Below are 24,464 nucleotides of genomic sequence, written 5' to 3' on the forward strand. Positions count from 1 at the left end.
GCATCTTGTTGATTGAAAATATTGGGCTAGTTCTATCAGGTTTTCTGTTTGTTATTTTTTGCCATCAGTCAATTATATTAGTTTTATGCTTTGTGCTTTATATCATAAAAGAATTTCACACTAAAGCAGATAGAAGAAATGGCAATTGTCATTGAATTTGATTCCCTAGAAAATCTGGCTTATTATTTTATCAGAGATAAAATCCACTATTGATTTTATAAAACTAGTCATGATTAGAAATTCAAAATTTATTATGATTTAGTGATTATTACTCTAGACATTACTTGGTCAACAAAGGTCCCTCTAGTCAAGGCTATGGTTTTTCCAGTGGTCATGTATGGATGTGAGAGTTGGACTATAAAGAAAGTTGAGCACCAAAGAATTGATGCTTTTGAACTGTGGTGTTGGAGAAGGCTCTTGTGAGTCCCTTGGACTGCAAGGAGATCCAACCAGTCCATCCTAAAGGAGATCAGTCCTGGGTATTCATTGTAAGGACTGATGCTGAAGCTGAAACTCCAATACTTTGGCCACCTGATGTGAAGAGCTGACTCACTTGAAAAGACCCTGATGCTGGGAAAGATTGAGGGCAGGAGGAGAAGGGGATGACAGAGGATGAGATGGTTGGATGGCATCACAGACTCAGTGGACATGGGTTTGGGTGGACTCCAGGAGTTGGTGATGGACAGGGGGGCCTAGCATGCTGCGGTTCATGGGGTCGCAAAGAGTCGGACACAAATGAGTGACTAAACTGAACTGAACTCTGGATGTGAACTATATGATATTTTATTGTAATGTTTATAGTCGTGAGCATCTTTGTGGCAGGCAGTCACTGAGAAAGGTTTCTTTAATACTTGAAGAGAATTTAGATTCACTTGGAAAACCATACTAATTTATTTGAAACTTCATATTGTAGGCAGAATGTGCTGTGCTATGCTCAGTCATGAAATGCAGAGTCGTGCGTGACTCTCTGCAATGCTATGGACTATAGCGTACCAGGCTCCTCTGTCCATGGGATTCTCCAGCTAAGAACACTGGAGTGGGTTGCCATTTCCTCCTTCAGGGGTACTTGACAACCCATAGATTGAACCTCCATCTCCTGTATTAGCAGGCAGGTTCTTGACTGCTGAGCCACCAGGGAAGGCTGATAGGCAGAACAACAACCCCCTAAAAGTCCACACTGTGAATGTATTTCCTTTATATGTCAAAAGCAAGTTTGCAGGTATGATTAAAGGTAAGGACCTTCAAATGAGAGAGTAGCCCAGATTATCCATGTGGAGCCAATCCAATCACATGACTCCTTCAAAGTAGAGCAACTTTCCCAGCTTTGGTTGGAGAGAAAGAGGTGAAAATGGAGGTTCAAGGGGGTGCGGTGTGGCTGGTTTTGAAGTTGGAAGGAGGGACCACAAACCAAAGAGGGTGGGTGGCTTCAGAAGGATGCAAGAGGCAGGGAAACAGGTTTTCACTTAAAGCCTGCTGAGGCAGGTAACCTGCTCCCACGACACCTTGCTTTTCGCCCTGTGGTGTTTTCGTTCTCCCTTCTTTTCTCCTTTTGTTGTTACCTCTACTATTCCTTTAGGCAGAAACAATTTAGAAATACAAAATCAGTGCTGCCCATGTCCAGGACCCACCGCACAGAAGCAGCACAGGTCGTCACAGTGCAGACGTGTTTCAGTGCCTGAGTTGTGCTGAGCCATGTTCTTAGCTGCCATGGTCAGTTCTGTTAGTGCCTGGATGGGAGGTGATGGCTGACGATTCACTTGGCCTCCAGGTGCAGAAAGAATGTCCTATGTGTCTAGGAATCCTTGTCTTGCCAACTTAATACTAATTCACTTAAGTCGTGTAAATTGTTTCATTTTATTTCAAAGACAGGCAAAATCGTTTGACATTTGTTAGGTGAGCAGGTGTGGGTTGTGAAAGAATTCTTGAAAGTATTAACAAGGGAAGAAAAGAGTTTTTATTTACTTTCTAAGATAGGAAAGGGGCGGACGCATAGAGTGGCTTTGGCCCTGAAGGTTGGGGGCTTGAGTCTTTTACTGAGTTTAAAGGTCAAGGTGCAGGTAAAGGGGGTGTGTTTTTATCTGTTCTGATTCACAATTGTATCCTGTCTGGCTGTGCTTCTGTGAAAAGTGTTCATTGCTCGTTCATATCTCACTCTTTGCAACCCCATGGACTAAGCCTGCTGGGCTCCTCTGTCCATGGGTTTCTCCAGGCAAGGATACTGGAGTGGGTTGCCATTCCCTTTTCCAGGGGATCTTCCCAACCTTTTTTAGATATTCTGTAACTTTTTGTCTTCAGTAATTTCCCAGTCTTTGGGTTTCTGAAAGAGACATGACAGTGGCCTTTGACAGGCACTACTCTGTTTTGAATAATGCTATGTGGGTTTACAACTTTTGTTTGCAATCAGTTTCATTGAATAGAAAAATACATCTATTTTTATATGGCTGGTGTCATAGGATCCAAGCCTGTAACCTAGGACCTATGTAGGGATACCCTTTTTTAGAAATGAATGTTAGACTTCTGGTATATGATTTTGCTAGATAATTATGAAACAATGTTCTCTTTAGAAAATACCCTTTATTTCCTAGTTCTGAAATGACTATCTATGGAGATAAATTTAAAATGTCACCATTTTAGATTTCAACTACAGATCAAATATTTGGTCTACTAGTAATTATGCAAATGTGAAAATCAATGCATGTCAAAAATTATGTCTGATTTCTTTTAAGTCTGCTGTAAATGTCATTACCAAAGCAGTAAGAGCTATACTATGGAAAACAAAGCTAACTTAAAAGTATCATGAGCTCTTAAGCTTGTGTACATGTACACACACACACACATACACAGACACATACACACAAGGTTTGAAGGAAACTGTTTCAAATTTGTCTACAAACTAAACATGTTGACAAGACTGTTCAGTGTGTTAAATGACTGTCAACTGTAATTAGTATATATTAAGCCATTAGATAGGTGTTACATCAGGTAGTGGATTGTGCTAAAGACATTTATGACAGTTTCTATTGTGAGCAGAGATGAATGTTGAGCACAGAAAGTTCAACCTTTGCTAAAACATTACCTTGATTTTTGCTTTCGCTTTTCCCAGAATGTGTGTGTTTTATCTGGAAAGCGATGCCTGCTTTTCATTTTAGTGGCATGCTACATTGATGGAATGCCTTGTGATTGAGCATTTATCACTGTACTGATTCTGCAACACTTTAGGTAATGCCTAGAAGGAGTCAACTTGCTTCCAAAATCCACTGCTTCCTTATTTAGATTCTTGACGTGGTGCTTTTGTTTCCAAATGCAAAACACATTGTTTAGTGAATGTTTTTTTTTTTCCTTTGTTAATAATGTCATTCCAATGTACCATTTAAAAAGAGTAAGTTGTGCTTAATATTTTAACTAATGGCTAAATGAAGAAAATTCAAAAAGTTGTCCTTTACATTACTCTAGCTTAAAAAAAATTTTTGTTTGTTTTATTGTCGTAGCTTCTTATTTAACCAGGAAAACATTTCTATGTTTTTATTCTTGGTTTTCTCATTTTAAGGCACTGTTTTTAAAAATAATTATACTATTGCTACTATTTCTATCATAGTTCACATGTAACATGACACTTTTTATGACCCAGAAGCTGTCCTAAGCACTTTCCATATTTAACTCAGCTTTCATAAGAGTCCTTTGAGATCATTACTATTGTTATCCCCATTTAATAGATTAGACTAAGGTAAGAAAAATAAAACTTGCCCTGCTACTGGGGGATAGAGCTTGGATCTGAACCCCAGGATTCTGATTCCTGGGGCCATGCTTTTAACCCCTACAATAAACCCATTAACAAAATTCATTTGAACAAGAGAGGCAGAATGTTACTAATTGACAAAGCCATCATAATATTTTTCTTTTATGTTGTTTTGAAAAAAATCCTTAATAAATATTAATGCATTTTGCATGAAGTTGTGTGAATTACCCAGTGTCCTTTTATTTCTTAGATATTTTTATAGTCTTCTAGTACTGTTTATTCTGTGGGTGCTGCTTCATCATATAGACTCCATGCCGTTTTGTGAGGAAGGTTATATTTGCTGAAATGTTAAATGATCTTAAACTATATTGACATTTATATCAAATTTCCAGTGCAGTGAAATTCACTTCTCCTATGAAATCCCAGTGTGGAATAGACGTCACATCAATTAATACATTAGCACTCTGGGATCAACACCACCTAGGTGAGATAATTCATTCCAGAGGGTTTATATTCACTGTGATCACATGAGTGCTCATTCAGTCATGTCTGACTCCTTGCGGCCCCATGGACTGTAGCTCATCAGGCTCCTCTGTCCATGGAATTCTCCAGGCAAGGATAATGGAGTGGGTTGCCAGTTCCTTCTCCAGGGGATCTTCTGGACCCAGGGATCAAACCTGTGTCTCCTGCATTGGCAGGCAGATTCTTTAACACGGAGTACCTAGGAAGCCCCTATTTTCACTGTAGGGAAACTTTTAAATGGGTAGAAATGAATTGTGAAAACTGTCATAACATGGAGAGGATTAACTCCTTAACTCCGTTTTCAGCTTAAATTCTGCAGTGGGTCTGTGTATACAAGTGTCTCTTGGAGCATGTTGGGGTATCAGTGGCTAAGACGTGGAGGCTCAAACGGTAAAGAATCTGCGTGCAACGTAGGAGACCCAGGTTTGATAGGATACCAACTGAGGAGCAGGAAGAAAACTAGGACCACATGGTGACCTCCACAGGGCAAAAGAGCAGAACCTCATGAGCTGTTCCCTCCAAACATAGCTAGGCTTTTCTGATATTCATGAGCTTAAGTATGGTTCAGATTCTTAGCAAGGCTGAGAGGGCCAACCTGGTGGGAGCACCCCAGTGACAGACGATCTGAGTAAAGATAATAAATACCTGCACGTCTAACAGGTGGTAATTTTAGACTTGGTCTATAGTACAGACCTGTGACTTGGAAGGTGTTAAAAGGAACATACAAAAACCTGAGCATGATGTTAGTGATTCAGTTAAACTTCCTGCTCTTCAGGATGAGAATACAGACTGAAATACCCCAAAGGAAGATTAATAGAAATCAGCAGTGGGCTGAGCAGACATGGACCCTGATGAAGATAAGGGCAGAGAGTACATGTGTCCTGTTCAGGTATCTATTTATTCTGACCACCGAAATACCAAATCTTTCCTCAGAGCATCGTCATCCTACTAAGTTCCAGTCACTGCTAATATTGCACTAAGGAGAACAGAATTGTACACTCAAGGGATGTGTTTCAGAAGTCACATCTAAAGCAACAACATTTAGACTATTAATAAAGGTCACAGGATTATGCATCTACTCAAGCCCTGGTTAAAAGATTAATACTTTGGTTAGGAAAAAAAAAGTATGGCTCAAATATTTGATGGTTAATTTTATTATAATTTAATTATAATATTAGTTTATTATAATTTTATACATTATCTAAAACATTATATATTAAAATTTTTATTATAATTATTAATTTTAAAATAGATTAAACATTTGAATTAAGATTAGATATAAATTAAGAGAAATGCTATGACATTGTTTTTAATCTATTTTCCCCCTAAAACAGATTCCAGTGTATTGATTCATTTTGGTGGGGCTCATCTTGCTGAAGACCACAGAGAAAAGGTCAGTTCTCTGCAAAATTACTTTCATTATGTTGTCCCTGAAGGTACAAGACAAGTTAATTTAAAATTGCAATTATATCTTCACACCAAATATATCTGAATTAAAAATAACAAGGAGGAAGTTTTTTGTTAACATTTTAAGCAAGTGAAATTAACTTAAATTTCATTAAGGCTGTCTTTTTATTTTAAGTAAATATCCAATAGGAATTTGGTTATATGAAGTAAAAATATAATAGTTTTGAGATAGCTGTAAATTTAAATAACTGATCTTAATGAAAAATTAAGAAGTCAGTGAGAATGCTTTTTAAGCTTTATTGTGTATGCTGCTGCTGCTAAGTCACTTCAGTCATGTCCGACTCTGTGTGACCCCATAGACGGCAGCCCACCAGGCTCTCCTTTCCCTGGGATTCTCCAGGCAAGAACACTGGAGTGGGTTGCCATTTCCTTCTCCAATGCATGAAAGTGAAAAGTGAAAGTGAAGTTGCTCAGTCGTATCCTACTCTTAGCGACCCCATGGACTGCAGCCTACCAGGCTCCTCCGTCCATAGGATTTTCCAGGCAAGAGTACTGGAGTGGGGTACCGTTGCCTTCTCCTTTATCGTGGATAAATGACCTATAATTTTTAAATTGCATATGTTTAAAATATACTTTTTGATGAGTCTTGACATATATACACAACTATGGTACCATCACCATGATCAACGTGCTATATATATTCATCACTTACAGAAATTTCCTTGTCCTTTTATGGTTTTTGTTGTTTGGTTTTGTTTTTGTGAGAAGAACACTTAACACCAGCTCTACTAATAACACATTTTAAAGTGATGCTGCTGCTAAGTCTCTTCAGTCGTGTCCGACTCTGTGCGACCCCAGAGATGGCAGCTCACCAGGCTCCCCCGTCCCTGGGATGCTCCAGGCAAGAACACTGGAGTGGGTTGCCATTTCCTTCTCCAATGCATGAAAGTGAAAAGTGAAAGTGAAGTCGCTCAGTCGTGTCCGACTCTGTGCAACCCCCTGGACTGCAGCCTACCAGGCTCCTCCGTCCATAGGATTTTCCAGGCAAGAGTACTGGAGTGGGGTGCCATTGCCTTCTCTGATTTTAAAGTGCATATTGATATTGAAGTCACCCAGTCATGTCCAACTCTTTGCAACCCCATGGACTATAGCCTACCAGGCTCCTCCGTCCATGGAATTTTCCTGGCAAGAGTACTGGAGTGGGTTATTAACTATAGATAATATGTTGTAAAGCAGATTTCTAGAACATATTTCTTTTGCATAAGTGAAGCTGTATACCCACTGAGCAACAATTACCCATTTATTGCAAATTAATTTCATAAAAATATAGCATCTATTTTTAAATAGGCAGACAACTACATTTACAGTTGAAACAATAATCTTGTTGATTATGCAGTAGAACTCTATCTCATTTTAATTTACCATTTGCCATTAATAGTTCTTCTATAACATTATGTTTTAGGAAATTTTCTCCATAGCGGATTTAGAGGAAAAAGAAGAAAAAGATTTGTTGGATTCTATTATGTGCTGAAAGTGAAAGCCTATTCGTGTCCAACTCTTGTGACCCCATGGACTGTAGTTCTCTGATCTCCTTTGTCCATGGGATCTCCTAGGCAAGAATAATGGAGAGTGTTGCCATTTTCTTTTCCAGGGGATCTTCTCTACCCAGGGACTTAACCCACTAAATCCTGCTTGGCAGTCCGATTCTTTGCCACTGAGTCACCAGAGAAGCCCCCTATTATGTGCTAATGTCTTACATATATTGTCTCAGTTATCACAGTGGAAACGGAAGCTCAGAGATTAAACAGTTTACCCAAATCACAAATATACTAAAGGGATTTCTAGAGATTTTTATTTCAGTCTGTCACACTCCACGTGTGTGCTCTGAGTCGCCATCTGAGAGTTTCTCCTGGGTCACTCCTACTGGCAGTGGTCACATGGCCACCTATGTGCTTGTCTCCAGCTGTCTGTCCAGGTTTCCAAGCCTATCACAGAGAAGCTTCAACCAGGCTGCCTGCCAGGCAACACAGCTGCTGAAGCTTGAAAGTACACAGGAATCTCTAATCAACAGCACAACTGTGCACAATTCCATGCAGCAGCTCACAACCTGAGATCATTGTGAAGTCTTTTCTCTGTTTCATTTCCAAGAGCATCCAGAGAGTTACAAAGACATGCAAGATTATCAGATATTAACCTACACACTCCCTCACCAGCCAACCAGTTTAGGAAACAAAATGATCTCCAGTCCCTGGAGAAAATTCCTGATCATAATTACATTCCTATATTGTAGTATTTATATTTTCCAATAACCATAGCAGAGATGCAGTGGTGGTTAAGGGAAAACGGGAGGGAGAAATTGAGATTCTCTAGGGATCAATTTCATCAAATGTTAGTGAGGTCAGATATTGAGTAATCACACTATAGGAAAATATGATATCAATAAGCAGAAACCTCCTACAAACCAACTACATTTGATCCCCCTTATGGAAAATTAACCATACATGGGGGCCTAGTGGTGATAAGCAAACAGCATATATTGTCACTGTATCAGAGAGTGGCATTGATACACTACTGTCTGCTTAAAAAGCCTGGATGGATATTCAGTGGTAGCTGCCCTTATCACTAGATAACGTTTCTTTGCCACTCACTGTTCTAAACCTTGTAATTGCCCTTTTTTAATAATCTCTCTTACTTGGCATAATGTTTTGAGGTTTATTGGTATTGTTGCATGTATCATTGGAGAAGGCAATTACACCCCACTCCAGTACTCTTGCCTGGAAAATGCCATGGTCAGAGGAGCCTGGTAGGCTGCTGTCCATGGGGTCTCGAAGAGTCGGACACGACTGAGCGACTTGACTTTCACTTTTCACTTTCACGCATTGGAGAAGGAAATGGCAACCCACTCCAGTGTTCTTGCCTGGAGAATCCCAAGGACAGGGGAGCCTGGTGGGCTGCTGTCTATGGGGTCACAGAGAGTCAGACACGACTGAAGTGACTTAGCAGCAGCAGCAGTAGCAGCAGCATGTATCATTAGTTCATTCCTTTTTATTCTTGAGAATTCTATCATATGGACATATCACATTTCGTTTGTCAATTTACAAGTTGGAGCACATTTGGATTGTTTCCAGTTTTGAACTATTTCAAGTAACATTGCTCTGAATATTTAAGTACAAATCTTTGCGCAGGTGTGTTTTTCTAACCCATCAAGAAGTAAAATTCTTAGATCATCTTATAACTTTTTAAGAAACCGAAAGACGTCTTTTTCCAAATTAGCTGTAACTTTTTGCATTCTTACCAGCAGTGTAAAAAGATTTTCAGTTTCCTTACATCCTCATGAATATCTTAGGGCTGTAAGTCATTTCTTTTTTAGCATTATAATAGTTATGTGAAGGTATCACACTGTGGTTTGAGCTGTCAATTCCATTATGAATAATAGCCTTGAGGTTCTCTTCACTACATATTTATCCTTTGTATATCTTATTAGGTGAAGTGTCTGTTCGGATATTTTTGTCCATTTTTTTATTAGATTGTGGTCCAATGTTGATGGTTGAGCTGTATAGTTTATTATATATTCTGGACAGAAGTCTTTTATCAGAAATATGCTTTGCAAATACTTGGCTTTTCTGTGGACTTTTTGTTTTTTTAATGATGTCTTCTGAAGAGCAAGATATCTACATTTTTATGGTCTAGTTTACCTTTTTTTTTTCCTTTTAGTGCACTTAAATGTAGGTCTGTGATGCATTGCAAACTTGTGTGTGTGTGTGTATGGTGTAAGGTAAAGGGGTAAAGGTTGTTTCTTTTCCCCACCATGTGGATTTCTAATTGCTCTAGAGCCATTTTTTTTGAAAACATATTCTTTCTCCATTGAGTTACCTTGGTGCTTTTGTTGAAAATCAATTTTATATATGTGGCTTCTTTATTCTGTTTCATTTATTGACTGTCTCCCCTTACATTAATACAATACTACATACCTTTCAAGTAAATTGTGATATCAGCTAGTGTCTTCAGTGCCATTCTTTTTGTTGTTGTTGTTGCTTATTTTTTTTAATTTTATTTTATTTTTAAACTTTACATAATTGTATTAGTTTTGCCAAATATCAAAATGAATCCATCACAGGTATACATGTGCTCCCCATCCTGAACCCTCCTCCCTCCTCCCTCCCCATACCATCCCTCTGGGTCGTCCCAGTGCACTAGCCCCAAGCATCCAGTATCGTGCATTGAACCTGGACTGGCATCTCGTTTCATACATGATATTTTACATGTTTCAACGCCATTCTCCCAAATCTTCCCACCCTCTCCTTCTCCCACAGAGTCCATAAGACTGTTCCATACATCAGTGTCTCTTTTGCTGTCTCGTATACAGGGTTATTGTTATCATCTTTCTAAATTCCATATATATGCGTTAGTATACTGTATTGATGTTTTTCCTTCTGGCTTACTTCACTCTGTATAATAGGCTCCAGTTTCATCCACCTCATTAGAACTGATTCAAATGAATTCTTTTTAATGGCTGAGTAATACTCCATTGTGTATATGTACCACTGCTTTCTTATCCATTCATCTGCTGATGGACATCTAGGTTGCTTCCATGTCCTGGCTATTATAAACAGTGCTGCGATGAACATTGGGGTACACGTGTCTCTTTCCCTTCTGGTTTCCTCAGTGTGTATGCCCAGCAGTGGGATTGCTAGATCATAAGGCAGTTCTATTTCCAGTTTTTCAAGGAATCTCCACACTGTTCTCCATAGTGGCTGTACTAGTTTGCATTCCCACCAACAGTGTAAGAGGGTTCCCTTTTCTCCACACCCTCTCCAGTATTTATTGCCTGTAGACTTTTGGATCACAGCCATTCTGACTGGTGTGAAATGGTACCTCATAGTGGTCTTGATTTGCATTTCTCTGATAATAAGTGATGCTGAGCATCTTTTCATGTGTTTGTTAGCCATCTGTATGTCTTCTTTGGAGAAATGTCTATTTAGTTCTTTGGCCCATTTTTTGATTGGGTCATTTATTTTTCTGGAGTTGAGCTGTAGGAGTTGCTTGTATATTTTTGAGATTAGTTGTTTGGCAGTTGCTTCATTTGCTATTATTTTCTCCCATTCTGAAGGCTGTCTTTTCACCTTGCTGATAGTTTCCTTTGATGTGCAGAAGCTTTTAAGGTTAATTAGGTCCCATTTGTTTATTTTTGCTTTTATTTCCGATATTCTGGGAGGTGGGTCATAGAGGATCCTGCTGTGATGTATGTCAGAGAGTGTTTTGCCTATGTTCTCCTCTAGGAGTTTTAAAAAATCGTTTGTATATTCTAGATTCTTTACATTTCCAGTTAGCATATATGTGTGTGTATGTGTGTTTAGTTGCTAAGTTGTGTCCAATTCTTTGTAACCTTTTGGACTATAGCCTGCCAGGCTCTTCTATCCATAAGATTTCCCAGGCAAGAATACTGGAGTGGGTTGCCATTTCCTTCTCTATGAGATTTTCTGACCCAGGGATCAAACTCACATCTCCTGCATTGTAGGCGAATTCTTTACCAACTGAGCCATCAGGGATATATATACACATGTATGTAAAACACAAAAACCTTCATATGGATATTTATAGCAGTTTTATTCATAATTGCCAAAATTTGCAAGAAATCAAAATGCTCTTTAGTAGACAAATGAGTAAACTGTGGAACATTAAGACAGTAAAATATTATTCAGTGCTAAAAGAGAAATGAGTTACCATGAAAAGACATATAGAAAACTTAAATACATATCACTTTTGAGTTCTTATGGAGGTTTTATTACATAGGTATGTTTAAGTCACTCATTAACATAACAAAAGACAATTTTTATCACTGATCATTTAGGAAATTCAAAGGATTTTAAAAGTTCTGTTTCAGAAACTGGGACAGAGATGAAATATGTACTTCTTAATAGAAATCATAATATCACTTTCTGAAGGTCAAGGTCAAATTAAATCAGCTCTGAATGTAAGGTTTGTGTCTCTCCTGAAGCATCATGCTCAACTCAGATGATCTCAGACTTTACAGAGACTCCAAGTGTTTTCTGAGACTCATGATTGTAGCTCAAGGATGTACTAGATACATATTACAAAGACTGGTAGCCTTGGGAACGTGTGATCTTCCATGAGACCTAGATATTCAAGAAGACTTATCTGTTAAACTTTTAACCATAAAAATACAGTTACATGGCAGAAATATAGGTCTCTGAAAATTTCCTTATGACCTGAGTTAGTATAGTTTCCAACATTTTCAGTTCAGTTCAGTTGCTCAGTCATGTCTGACTCTTTGCAACCCCATGAACCACAGCACGCCAGGCCTCCCTATCTATCACCAACTCCTAGAGTTCACCCAAACTCATGTCCATTGAGTCTGTGATGCCATCCAACCATCTCATCCTCTGTAATCCCCTTCTCCTCCTGCCCTCAGTCTTTCCCAGCATCAGGGTCTTTTCAAATGTGTCAGCTCTTTGCATCAGGTGACCAAAGTATTGGAGTTTCAGCTTCAACATCAGTCCTTCCAATGAATACCCAGGACTGATCTCCTTTAGGATGGACTGGTTGGATCTCCTTGCTGTCCAAGGGACTCTCAAGAGTCTTCTCCAACACCACAGTTCAAAAGCATCAATTCTTCAGTGCTCAGCTTTTTTTATAGCCCAGCTCTCACATCCATATATGACCACTGGAAAAACCATAGCCTTGACGAGACAGACCTTTGCTGGCAAAGTTTAGGGCTTCGCTGGTGGCTCAGTTGTAAAGAATGTGCCTGACAATGCATGAGACCCAGGTTCAATCCCTGGGTTGCCCCTGGAGAAGGAAATGGCAGAGAGTAGGACATGATCTTAGTGACTAAACAACGACAGAAAGATCCAACACATTAAGCCTCTTGATCAAGATTCTGCCAGATACCTTAGACTCATTACCTTGGTCCCTAAATGTCCATCTTCTAATTTCCATTTTCAGTGCACCAATTTTTTTTTATGTTTTAGTATTTAGTTTTATAACCATTAAAAATTGAAGAATAGTTAATTTACAATGTTGTCTTAGTTTCAGGTATACAGCAGAGTGACTGTTTTATATATATAAACACATACTATTTTTCAGATTCTTTTTCATCATGGCTATTATAAGCCATTGACTACAGTTTCCTGTGCTATACAGTAGATTCTTGCTGCTTATCTATGTTATATATAGCAGTGTATATATGTTAATCTCCAACTCCTAATTTATCCCCCCTTTCCCCTTTGTTGGCCATAAATTTGTTTTTTGTGTCTGTGAGTTTTATTTTTGTTTTGTAAATGAGTTCATTTATATAAGGTTTTAGATTCCACATATACATGATATCATATGATATTTGTCTTTGGGTTACTTAATGTGATAATTTCTAGGTCCATCCATATTGCTAGAAATGACAGTATTTCATTCTTTTCTATGGCTGAGTAACATTCCATTGTGTGTGTGTATGTGTGAGATCTTATCCATTCATCTGTTGATGGACATTTAGGTTTCTTCCATGTCTTGCTGTTGTAAATAGTGCTACTTTGAACATTGGGGTGTAGGTATGTTTTCAAATTAGAGTTTTCTCCACATATATGCCCAGGAATGGATTACAGGATTGTATGGGTAACCCTATTTTTAGTTTTTTAAGGAACCTCTATACAGTTCTCCATAGTGGGTGTACCAATTTATATTCCCACCAACAGTGTAGGAGGTTTCCCTTTTCTCCACACTCTCTCCAGCATTTATTATTTTTAGATTTTTCAGTGATGACCATTCTGACTGGTGTCAAGTGATGCCTCAATGTAGTTTGATTTGCATTTCTCCAATAATTAGGGATATTGAGTATCTTTACATGTACCTTGATCAGCTGTATGTCTTTTTTGGATAGATGTTTATTTAGATCTTCTGCCCATTTTTTTGATTGAGTTGTTTGTTTTTTTAATAATAAGTTTTATGAGCTGTTTATATATTTTGGAAATGAACTCACTTTTCATTGCATTATCTACAAATACTTTCTCCCTGTCTGTAAGTTGTCTTTTCATTTTGTTTATGGTTTCCTTTGCTTTGTGAAAGCTTTTAAGTTTACTTAGGTCCCATTTGTTTATTATTGTTTTTATTTCCATTTTTCTAGAAGACAGATTAAAAAAAATGCTGTGATTTATATCAAAGAGTGTTCTTCCTGTGCTTTTATCTAGGAGTTTTTTTAGTATCTAGTTTTACATTTAGATCTTTAATTCATTTTAGTTTATTTTTGTATATAATGTTAAAGATTGTTCTAATTTCATTCTTTTACATGAATGTCCAGTATTTCCAGGACCACTTATTGAAGAGACTATTTTTTGTTCAGTGTGTATTCTTGCCTCCTTTATTGTTGATTAATTGACCATAAGTGTGTGTGAACTTCTGGGTTTTGTATCCTGTTCTGTTGATCTATATTCTGTTTTTATGACAGTACCATACTGTTTTTATTTCTGTGGTTTTGAAGTATAGTCTAAAGTCACAGTGCCTGATTCCTCCAGCTCCATTCTTTTTAAGATTGTTTTGACTTTTGGTATATTTTGTGTTTCCATACAATCTTTTTATATTTTTTGTTCTAGTTCTGTGAAAAATGCCATTAGTTATTTGATAGGCAGAACATTGAATCTGTAGATTAGCTTGGGAACTATGGTCATTGAACTATGGTCAATCCAAGAACATAGTACATCTCTCCATCTGTTTGTGTCATCTTCAGTTTCTTTCATTGGTGTCATAGTTTTCAGAGTACAGATCTTTTGCCTCCTCAGGTAGGTTTACTCTTGGGTATTTTATTCTCTTTGATGTTATGGTAAGTAGGGTTGGTTCCTCAGTTTCTCTTTCTGATATTTTGTAGTTGCTGCTAAGTCGCTTCAGTCATGTCTGACTCTGTGCAACCCCATAGACGGCAGCCCACCAGGCTCCCCCATCCCTGGGATTCTCCAGGCAAGAACACTGGAGTGGGTTGCCATTTCCTTCTCCAATGCATGAAAATGAAAAGTGAAAGTGAAGTCGCTCAGTCATGTCTGACTCTTAGCGACCCCATGGACTGCGGCGCACCAGGCTCCTCCGTCCATGGGATTTTCCAGGCAAGAGTGCTGGAGTGGGGTGCCATTGCCTTCTCCATACTTTGTAGTTAGTGTATAGAAATGCAACAGATTTCTGTATATTAATTCTGCATCAAGCAACTTTACTGAATCATTGATGAGCTCTAGTAGTTTTCTGGTAGCATATTTAGGATTTTCTGTGTATAGCATCATGTCATCTGTGAACATTAACAGTTTACTTATGTTCCAGCTTAAATTCTTTATTTCTTTTTTTTCTCTGATTGTGGTGGCTGGGACTTCCAAAACTACGTTGAATAAAAATGGTAAAAATGGACATCCCTGTCCTAGTCCTGATATTAGAGGAAAAGCTTTCATCTTCTTACCATTGACTGATCTCACACACTAGTAAAGTAATGCTCAAAATTCTCCAAGCCAGGCTTCAGCAATATGTGAACCATGAACTTCCAGATGTTCAAGCTGGTTTTAGAAAAGGCACAGGAACCAGAGATCAAATTGCCAACATCCGCTGGATCATTGAAAAAGCAAGAGAGTTCCAGAAAACATCTATTTCTGCTTTATTGACTATGCCAAAGCCTTTGACTGTGTGGATCACAATAAACTGCTGAAAATTCTGAAAGAGATGGGAATACCAGACCACCTGACCTGCCTCTTGAGAAATCTGTATGCAGGTCAGGAAGCAACAGTTAGAACTGGACATGGAACAACAGACTGGTTCCAAATAGGAAAAGGAGTACGTCAAGGCTATATATTGTCACCCTGCTTATTTAACTCCTATGCAGAGTACATCATGAGAAATGCTAGGCTGGAAGAAGCACAAGCTGGAATCAAGATTGCCAGGAGAAATATCAATAACCTCAGATGTGCAGATGATACAACCCTTATGGCAGAAAGTGAAGAGGAACCAAAAAACCTCTTGATGAAGGTGAAAGACGAGAGTAAAAAAGTTGGCTTAAAGCTCAACATTCAGAAAATGGAGATCATGGCATCTGGTCCCATCACTTCATGGCAAATAGATGGGGAAACAGTGGAAACAGTGTAGACTTTATTTTGGAGGGCTCCAAAATCACTGCAGATGGTGACTGCAGCCATGAAATTAAAAGACGCTTACTCCTTGGAAGGAAAGTTATGACCAACCTAGATAGCATATTGAAAAGCAGAGACATTACTTTGCCAACAAAGGTCCATCTAGTCAAGGCTATGGTTTTTCCTGTGGTCATGTATGGATGTGAGAGTTGGACTGTGAAGAAAGCTGAGCGCCGAAGAATTGATGCTTTTGAACTGTGGTGTTGGAGAAGACTCTTGAGAGTCCCTTGGACTGCAAGGAGATCCAACCAGTCCATTCTGAAGGAGATCAGCCCTGGGATTTCTTTGGAAGGAATGATGCTAAAGCTGAAACTCCAGTACTTTGGCCACCTCATGCAAAGAGTTGACTCATTGGAAAAGACTCTGATGCTGGGAGGGATTGGGGGCAGGAGGAGAAGGGGACGACAGAGGATGAGATGGCTGGATGGCATCACTGACTCGATGGACGTGAGTCTGAATGAACTCCGCGAGTTGGTGATGGACAGGGAGGCCTGGCGTGCTGCGATTCATGGGGTCACAAAGAGTCGGACATGACTGAGCAACTGAACTGAACTGAGGACATTAGATGTGTGTTTGTTATATGTGGCCTTTATTATGTTGAGGTAGGTCCCCTCTATGCCTACTTTCTGGAGAGTTTTTATCATAAATGGATGTTGAAGTTTGTCAAAAGCTTTTTCTGCATTTATTGAGATGATTGTATGGTTTTTACTTTTCAATTTCTTAATAGGGGGTATCACATTGATTACTTTGCAAATATTGAAAAATCCTTGCACCCTCTGCCACAGGATAAACCAAGTGGATCATGATGTATGATTCTTTTTTTTTTGTATGATTCTTTTTCATGTCCTGTTGCAATCAGTTTGCTTGTATTTTGGTGAGGATTTTTACATCTGTGTTCATCAGTGATTTTGCAGTGTACCAATCTTAACACTATTCTGACACTACTAAGCTCACAAACTTCAGAACCTTTTATTCTACCTCCTCCACTTTTCCAGAGGGAAATCATGCCTTAGCAGGTCTCACAGCATGGAAGAACCAGGCAGAAAACAAGCACTCTGTGGAGGTAGATAGCCATGTCCCTCTCAAAAGAGAAAAATGGTCTCTAAGAGAATTATACTAATTTATTCCTCTCTCTGTGGAGAAACAGTTGAGCAGAGGAAGGCCAAGAATGTTTTGCTAACAAAATTCTATGTAGAAGTAGTCATTAGGATTGGGAACACAGCATTCTTTTTCTAACAGGATTCATGGTCACACAGATTCCCACAAATAATTGCATTCTCACCTCTCTTTGTGAAACACTGCTGATATTCAGTTCTGGGTAAATCGCACTGTTAACATTTTTGGTTTGCATCTTCAGCCTGGAAAAATTTGCTAGGAAAAAAGGTGTCAATAATACATTAATCCATTACGTATATCTGTTTGCTGTGGTAATGCTGAAATATGTCAGAACTGTGCTTATTGTTAATTGTGGAGCACACTCAGAGTTCTTTCTTCTCTTGACTGATCTCTTCTAGACAGCTGGTACTCGTCTTATCTTCCAGTGTTAGTTTACTCCATCAGTCATTGGAAGTGTGTTCCACGTCCTCAGGTATCCAGTTATTGCCACGCTAACCTCAGATGGCTCTTTATTTCCTCTAAGACTTTTCACTCTGACCCTTTTCTTCCTCTCTCAGAGAAAAATTTCCTCCTCTTTGCAAAGTCAATACCTCCATATACATTTGTCTATAGAAGATAACCATTCTTATGTGCTAAATTTGTATCTCTCTATGCCATTGTATATTTTTGACATAAATGGTGATTTATTACATAACCTCATTTTTTCTTAATCTTTCCCTGTCACTAGTGCTTGCTGTTGCTGCTGCTGTTTCTGTCTAAGTATCCTAAAAAATCTTCAGAAGACAAAACACTGAGATCTGCCCTAGAGATTTTTCTTTTCTTTTTCTTTCATGTGAACATCTTATATACTATGTTAAGTTTAAATGTGCTTAACACCTTGTCATAAATGAAGAATAATGTATGAATTCTTAATTCACAAAAAGCTCTGGTTGTTAATCACTTGAGATGTAAAAGTACCCACAGGTTATATTTCTTTTTTTGCTTTCTGTGTCACTGCGGCCCTGTTGTTCCCAGCCTTGTTAAAAAAGCTCTGTGCTTTTGATAATCAGTTTCAACCATCTCTCCCTACTGCAGTGGTTCATTAAAAACATGCTTCTGGCAACCTGTAAGCCCAACTACAATGCAAAGTTTTATTGTTCTTCAACAGAGAGACAGAAAGTGATTCTAGCACAGAGGAAAGCAGAGCTAAGTGGTAGGGAGAGAATGAGAGTGGGAGCTAGGGCATAGCTGGAGGGAACACGTGGGTTTCTGGCTAATGTCATCAGATGGTCCTGAAGTCAGATCCCTTTATCTTTCCAGGTATATGAATTAATAAATTCACTGTATTTGTAAAGACAACTTTGAGTTGGTTTTCTGACACTTGGAAATTTAGTGTGCTGAGAAACAGAAACATTGGTAGAGAGAGGAAATTTTGGTAACTGAAAAGCCCCCGGTCAAATGTGGAATCAGTTCAGTCAAGGCAGAATTGATGGCAGGAGGAGTATCTTTCCCTCAGATCAGAAAGTTAATGATCTTTCTTATGAGGAGCAAAGCAACTGTTTATACTGATGGCTGTTGTATCTCCGGAACTAGATACTGGGCTGAATAACATTAGGAATTAGGAAACTTGTCTAATGCTTGCTGCCTGCGGGAAAGTATTGGAGGAAAAGAGATCTAAACTTTGGTCTTGATTTACCTGACTAAATGAAGAGTGTGGTTACAATTTTGATGGCCAGCAGTCCATGATGACTGAGCATTGGATAATCATGCATAAGAGTGTAATAGAGTGGGGCAGTCCACAGCCCTTAGCACGTGGTCCTTCAGGGGCACCATTACCGGCCAACCTATTAATAGACAAATTGTACATTAAGATAGTTTGGTATTTCCAAAAACCGGTATAGGGATATAACTTGTTCTGACTAGTTACTTCTTTTATAAGGTGCTGAAATATATATTGGAAGAGAGAGGTTCCCTTGTGTTTTGAGATTGTGATCACGAGTCGTGAAAGTCTGCAGACAGAGGAACTTCCTCTGCCACTATTAATCAGTGAGTTAATACTACTGTAGACAGAGGGGAACATAAGCAAAAAGTATCACAGCATAAATGTCTATGGTACTTTTTAGATAATCGTCTCTACCCACAAATCCATCTCAGAAATCCCTTCCTGGAGTCTCTTCTAAGTGGTCAGTCAGCTTCTTCAGTCAACAAATGATTTAACCTATAATGGCTATATAGTAATATAGAACATAAATAACATGGCTTGAGAATTTGAGCTGAGCCCATTGACAGCTTCTGTTTGGTAGTCAGGTCCAAGAGATGTAGCAGAAATCTAGATAGTAGGAGATCCTTGATCTGAAGGATCTGGTGGTTGTTGACATGTGACAAGTGTAATAGAGGCAAAGGTAATCTTTCGTCAAGATTTATCCTTTAGAAAATTGTCATAACATGACTCATGCTGCCAAAACAAGATATTTACCAAGGTGTTAATGAAGTATTTAGCACCCTTTTTAATTCTGGTGCCCTTGTATAGTGCACAACCTTTACAGCTGAACATTCTGGAATTGGTTATGAAATGTGAAGCCACATGGACATGGAAATTGGAAATCAGCCTTGGCTGAAGCATAGTGTTTTGGGGGAACACTAAGTAGCTCAGTGCCGGAGAAGGCAATGGCACCCCACTCCAGTACTCTTGCCTGGAAAATCCCATGGATGGAGGGGCCTCGTGGGCTGCAGTCCATGGGGTTGCTAGGAGTCGGACACAACTGAGTGACTTCACTTTCACTTTTCACTTTCATGCATTGGAGAAGGAAATGGCAACCCACTCCAGTGTTCTTGCCTGGAGAATCCCAGGGACGGGGGGAGCCTGGTGGGCTGTCGTCTATGGGGTCGCACAGAGTCGGACATGACTGAAGCGACTTAGCAGCAGCAGCAAGTAGCTCAGTGCAATTTTTGTTGTCGTTCAGTCGTCAAGTCATGTCTGGCTCTTTGCATTCCCATGGACTGCAGCACACCAGGCTTCCCTGTCCCTCATCATCTCCTGGAGTTTGTCCAAGTTCATGTGCATTGAACCAGTGATGTCATCCAACCATCTCATCCTTTATCACCCTCTTTTCCTTCTGCCTTCAATGATTCCTAGCATCAGAGTCTTTTCTAATGAGTCAGCTGTTTGTTTAAAATAAACTTTAAGTTTATAAAATTAAAATATTAATTATTAATTAAAAATACAATATTATAAAATTTATAAAAAGACACATATGAACATAGTTACATATACTTAGAAAAATAAGATAAAATTATATATGAATGTTAGTGATATGAGCTATCATAATAGACAACTTGGAAAGAAAAGGAAAAAAAAACAGTTATATTGCAGTTGTCAAGCCTGAGACCTGATTCAATGCCAGACTTTACTAAATGATGTCAAAATTATAGGCGTCCAAAAAGCATGTATGAAATGAGGTCTACAAAGTCAAAGGTAGCTTTACCGGGCCATATATTCTCACATTAGATGTGTCTTTTTGGCCCGGGGTATTTGACGTCTTAGGTGCAGTTTGTGGCATTTCTCTAACTGTAGGGAGACTTTCAGCTCTGCCAATTTATAGCCCAGAGTTGTATAGCTTAGGTGACACTGAGAACATCCAGTTAACAGGGCAAATATGGCATCTGCTTTGACCCCTTCCCAGTATTGTTTCCATCTTCCACAGGAAGAGAGTGGATCTGACCTATTGCTTAAACTTTTTGCTCCCAAAAATATCTTAGAAACATTCTGAATTATTCATGAAATAAAGCAAGTCTTATGATCAGGAAATTTCTGATCATAGAAATCACAGATAGACCAGCCTGATGTAAGCCTGGGAAATAACATGACGCCTTTGGGAAGTGTGAAGTGGGAAGTTTTTCCATCCTGAGAGAACTGATAGAAGGAATATAAGGAAGTCAGTTTCTCACTGACTCTTTAGCATATTGACTGCAGCTTGATTGACTGTGCTTTAGGTATTAGACAATTTAGAATCATTATATAAATCAGTATGTCTCTCATATTTAAAAATGTTTTCTTTTCGATTGATGATTGCTTGTCTTCTTTTTGAGAAAAAAATTAAATGTCTACATTCTGGGCAAACATACCGTGTGGTTTAAAACTGCTAGCAAATAACTTACATAATTGGACAACCTGTTATCTTGATTATTATTATTACTTACCACAGATATAGCATTTGACTAAAATGGTATTCACTCAAAGTAACTGACAAGCATTAATTACTTAATGTGTTCATGTTCTTTATGGATAAGTTAAATATAGTTGAATATATATATATATATAAATATATATATAAATCTACACACACACATACTTCCAGAATTAATGGAAGTTCCAGGAACAAGAGAAAATGTTTGTTGTTGGCTGAATATACATATAGTAATGTATATAAAATGCCTCAAAAATAATATCAGTTTTCCTTCAGAAATAATACTCTCAGTAATAACACTTGTAGCCACAGTTAGACATATTTTAGCATAAAAATCATTTTAGTTTGCAATTAAACTTTTGTGATCATTTCTTTCAGCTTTATTGAAGTATAATTGACAAAAATTGTATATATTTAAGTTGTACAATGTGATTTTCTAAAGACAATTACTTAGAAAAATTTAGGTTCACAGCAAAACTGAAGAAGAGGTTCAGACATTTCCCATATACCCCCCCGCCGCTCGCCCCTGCCCCGAACACGCATGCCTAGCCTTCTGCATAACCAACATCCCCTCACCAGAGTGGTACATTTACAATTGATGAACTACATTGATATGTCATTATCACACAAAAGTCATAGCTATCGTTACAGATCATTCTTGGTGCTGCACTTTATCTTTCTATGGATTTGGCCAAGTGTGTCATGACATGTATCTATCATTATGTTATCACACAGGGTATTTTTACTGCCCTAAAGATCCTCTGTGCTTTGCTATCTAGCCCCCACCCACCTCCACCTCTAAGCAATCACTGCTTTTTTTCCTCTCTTCATAGTTTTGCCTTTTCCAGCATGTCATAGAGTAGAAATCATACAGTATGTAGCCTTTTCCAATTGCCTTCTTTCACTTTGTAATATACATTTAAAGTAGGGCCATGTCTTCTCATAGCTTGATAGTGCATTTCTTTTTAGTAGTGAGTAACGTTGCATTGTCTGGATGTACCTGTGTAATAATCCATTAAGACCTTGATGCTGGGAAAGATTGAAGGCAGGAGGAGAAGGGGACATCAGAGGATTAAATGGTTGGATGGCATCACCAACTCAATGGATGTAAATTTGAGCAAGCTCCAGGAGTTGGTGATGAGCAGGGAACCCTGGCATGCTGCAGTCCATAGGTTCTCAGAGTCGGACACAACTGAACAACTGATCTGAACTGAATTAGAAGGCATCTTCATTGCTTCCAAACTTTGGCGATCATAAATAAAGCTATTGTAAATACTTGGGTGTAGATTTTCGTGATGGACATACATTTTCAGTTTCTTTGTTTAAATACCAAGAAGTGTGATGGTTGGATCATATGTCAAGAGTATAATTCATTTTGTAAGAAGCCGCAAAATTGTCTTCCAAACCGGCTGTACCATTTTGCATTCTCACCAGAAATGAATGAGAGTTCCTGTTACTTGATACCCTCACCAGCATTTGGTATTAGCAAGTGTTCTAAATTTTGTCCATTTAAATAAGTATGTAGGGTTGTTTTAATTTGTACTTCCTTGATGAAATTAAAATGTGGAGCATTGGTTCATATGCTTATTTGCCATCTTATTTGTATATCTTCTTTGCTGTGGTGTCTATTAAGGTCGTTCCCCATTTTTCACTTGAGTTGTATGTTTCTCATTGTTGAATTTAAGAGTTCTTTGTGTAATTTGGTTGCTAGTCCTTTATCCGGAAAAGGCAATGGCACCCCACTCCAGTACTCTTGCCTGGAAAATCCTATGGACGGAGGAGCCTCATAGGCTGCAGTCCATGGGGTCGCTGAGGGTCGGACACGACTGAGCGACTTCACTTTAACTTTTCACTTTCATGCATTGGAGAAGGAAATGGCAACCCACTCCAGTGTTCTTGCCTGGAGAATCCCAGGGACAGGGGAGCCTGGTGGGCTGCCGTCTATGGGGTCGCACAAAGTCGGACATGACTGAAGTGACTTAGCAGCAGCTTAGCAGTCCTTTATCACTGTTTTGCAAATATTTTCTCCCAGTCTGTGACTTGTCTTATTCTCTTGACTTTTGTAATAATGTTAATCAATTTCTTCTTGTAGAAAATAACATAGTATCCCTTATTTTGTCTTTCATGAAAGATACCCTAAGATATCCATCCCTGTATAGGTATCCTTGGATTTAGTGCAAATGAATTGAAAAATGGGAAAAAGACATATACCTTCTTCCCCTGTCTGAATGTACATCCATAATAGACTAGAAGTTAGATGCTATCAATTAGTCTTCTCCTTCCTTCGATGGACTGGAATATTCTCTAGAATTGTGTACCTTAACAAAGGAACAAACTGAGTTATTACAGTCTATAGTCAAATACTGTGTCAGCATATTTACCTTACACATGTCATGTCAGAGTTCTCAAATAGGCTTGAATTTTCTTAATAGTTGACTTTCCTTGTGTTTGTCATATTCTCTTTAACTCGGAGTTTGATTTTCTAGGTCACTGAAGGATCCTCTAGGGTATGTAGAATGAAAATAAAGATGGTTTTAGATTAATCATTCCTTAGAATGATTAGGTTTTGGTTAATCATTCATTGGAATCTTTAGAGAGAATTGAGATCAAAGACCCTCTTTAACTTCAAACAAATAACGTAAGCATCATAAATCTGAATATGCCACATAGAGCATTCTGTGCCACATATATATTTATGGCATTTGTGCTGAATTAATTTTATCTTTCAACTGATCAACATTATAGTTTATAAAAAAATAATGGAAAATATGGAGCTTTTCCTCCTGAATCTCATCTGTTACACAAACCAGAGCTAGGTAGGCAGTAAACAGCATAGGCTCCCAGAATAGTGGGAAGCAAGATTATGGAAGAGAAAATAAATCAGGGTGGAATGGCCAGTCCTTGGAGACAGGCTTCTATAATATGGAGGGATAAGTTTAAGCAGGAATTAAGGTGTTCATAGTCTATCACAATGTACTCTGTTTCACCCTTGTATTTTTTGAGTCACTTTTGCTTTAGAGTATATCTCTTTTAATTATAGTTTGAAAAACAGCAAGGTTTATGCTTTTCTCTGAAAATCTTGTGAGAGATATGGATACTGTACCCAGAAAACACACATATATACAGAAGCAAGTGAGAATTTTAGGGTTGTACATCTAATGTCCATCCAGAGACCTTTTGAGTGGTCCATGAAACATGTAAAAATCCCTCACTTTATAAAATGTAAGGAAAAAAAGTTTACTATGTCATCTATTAATGATAACTAGACTAGAAAATGTAGAATGAAATCAATTGTTCTTTTATGGCTTGGCTTATATTATACCTCTTGGTCTTATAGAGTTTTCAGTTCAG

The 24,464-nt window shown here is 38.4% G+C and overlaps 1 long non-coding RNA gene across 2 annotated transcripts in view; it reads left to right on the forward strand.

Annotated features, from left to right (window-relative positions):
- Positions 1-24,464, forward strand: part of LOC147356934 (uncharacterized) — a 514,461-nt gene that overhangs the window by 478,251 nt on the left and 11,746 nt on the right. For both annotated transcript variants that reach the window (XR_015143652.1, XR_015143654.1), the window contains one exon: positions 5,593-5,651. This is a non-coding gene — a long non-coding RNA (uncharacterized LOC147356934). The remainder of the gene's footprint in view (positions 1-5,592; positions 5,652-24,464) is intronic.

Source organism: Bos grunniens, chromosome 16 (genome assembly GCF_055505025.1).
Source record: "Bos grunniens cultivar Pamir isolate PY7600 chromosome 16, Bosgru_T2T1.0, whole genome shotgun sequence".
NCBI lineage: Eukaryota > Metazoa > Chordata > Mammalia > Artiodactyla > Bovidae > Bos > Bos grunniens.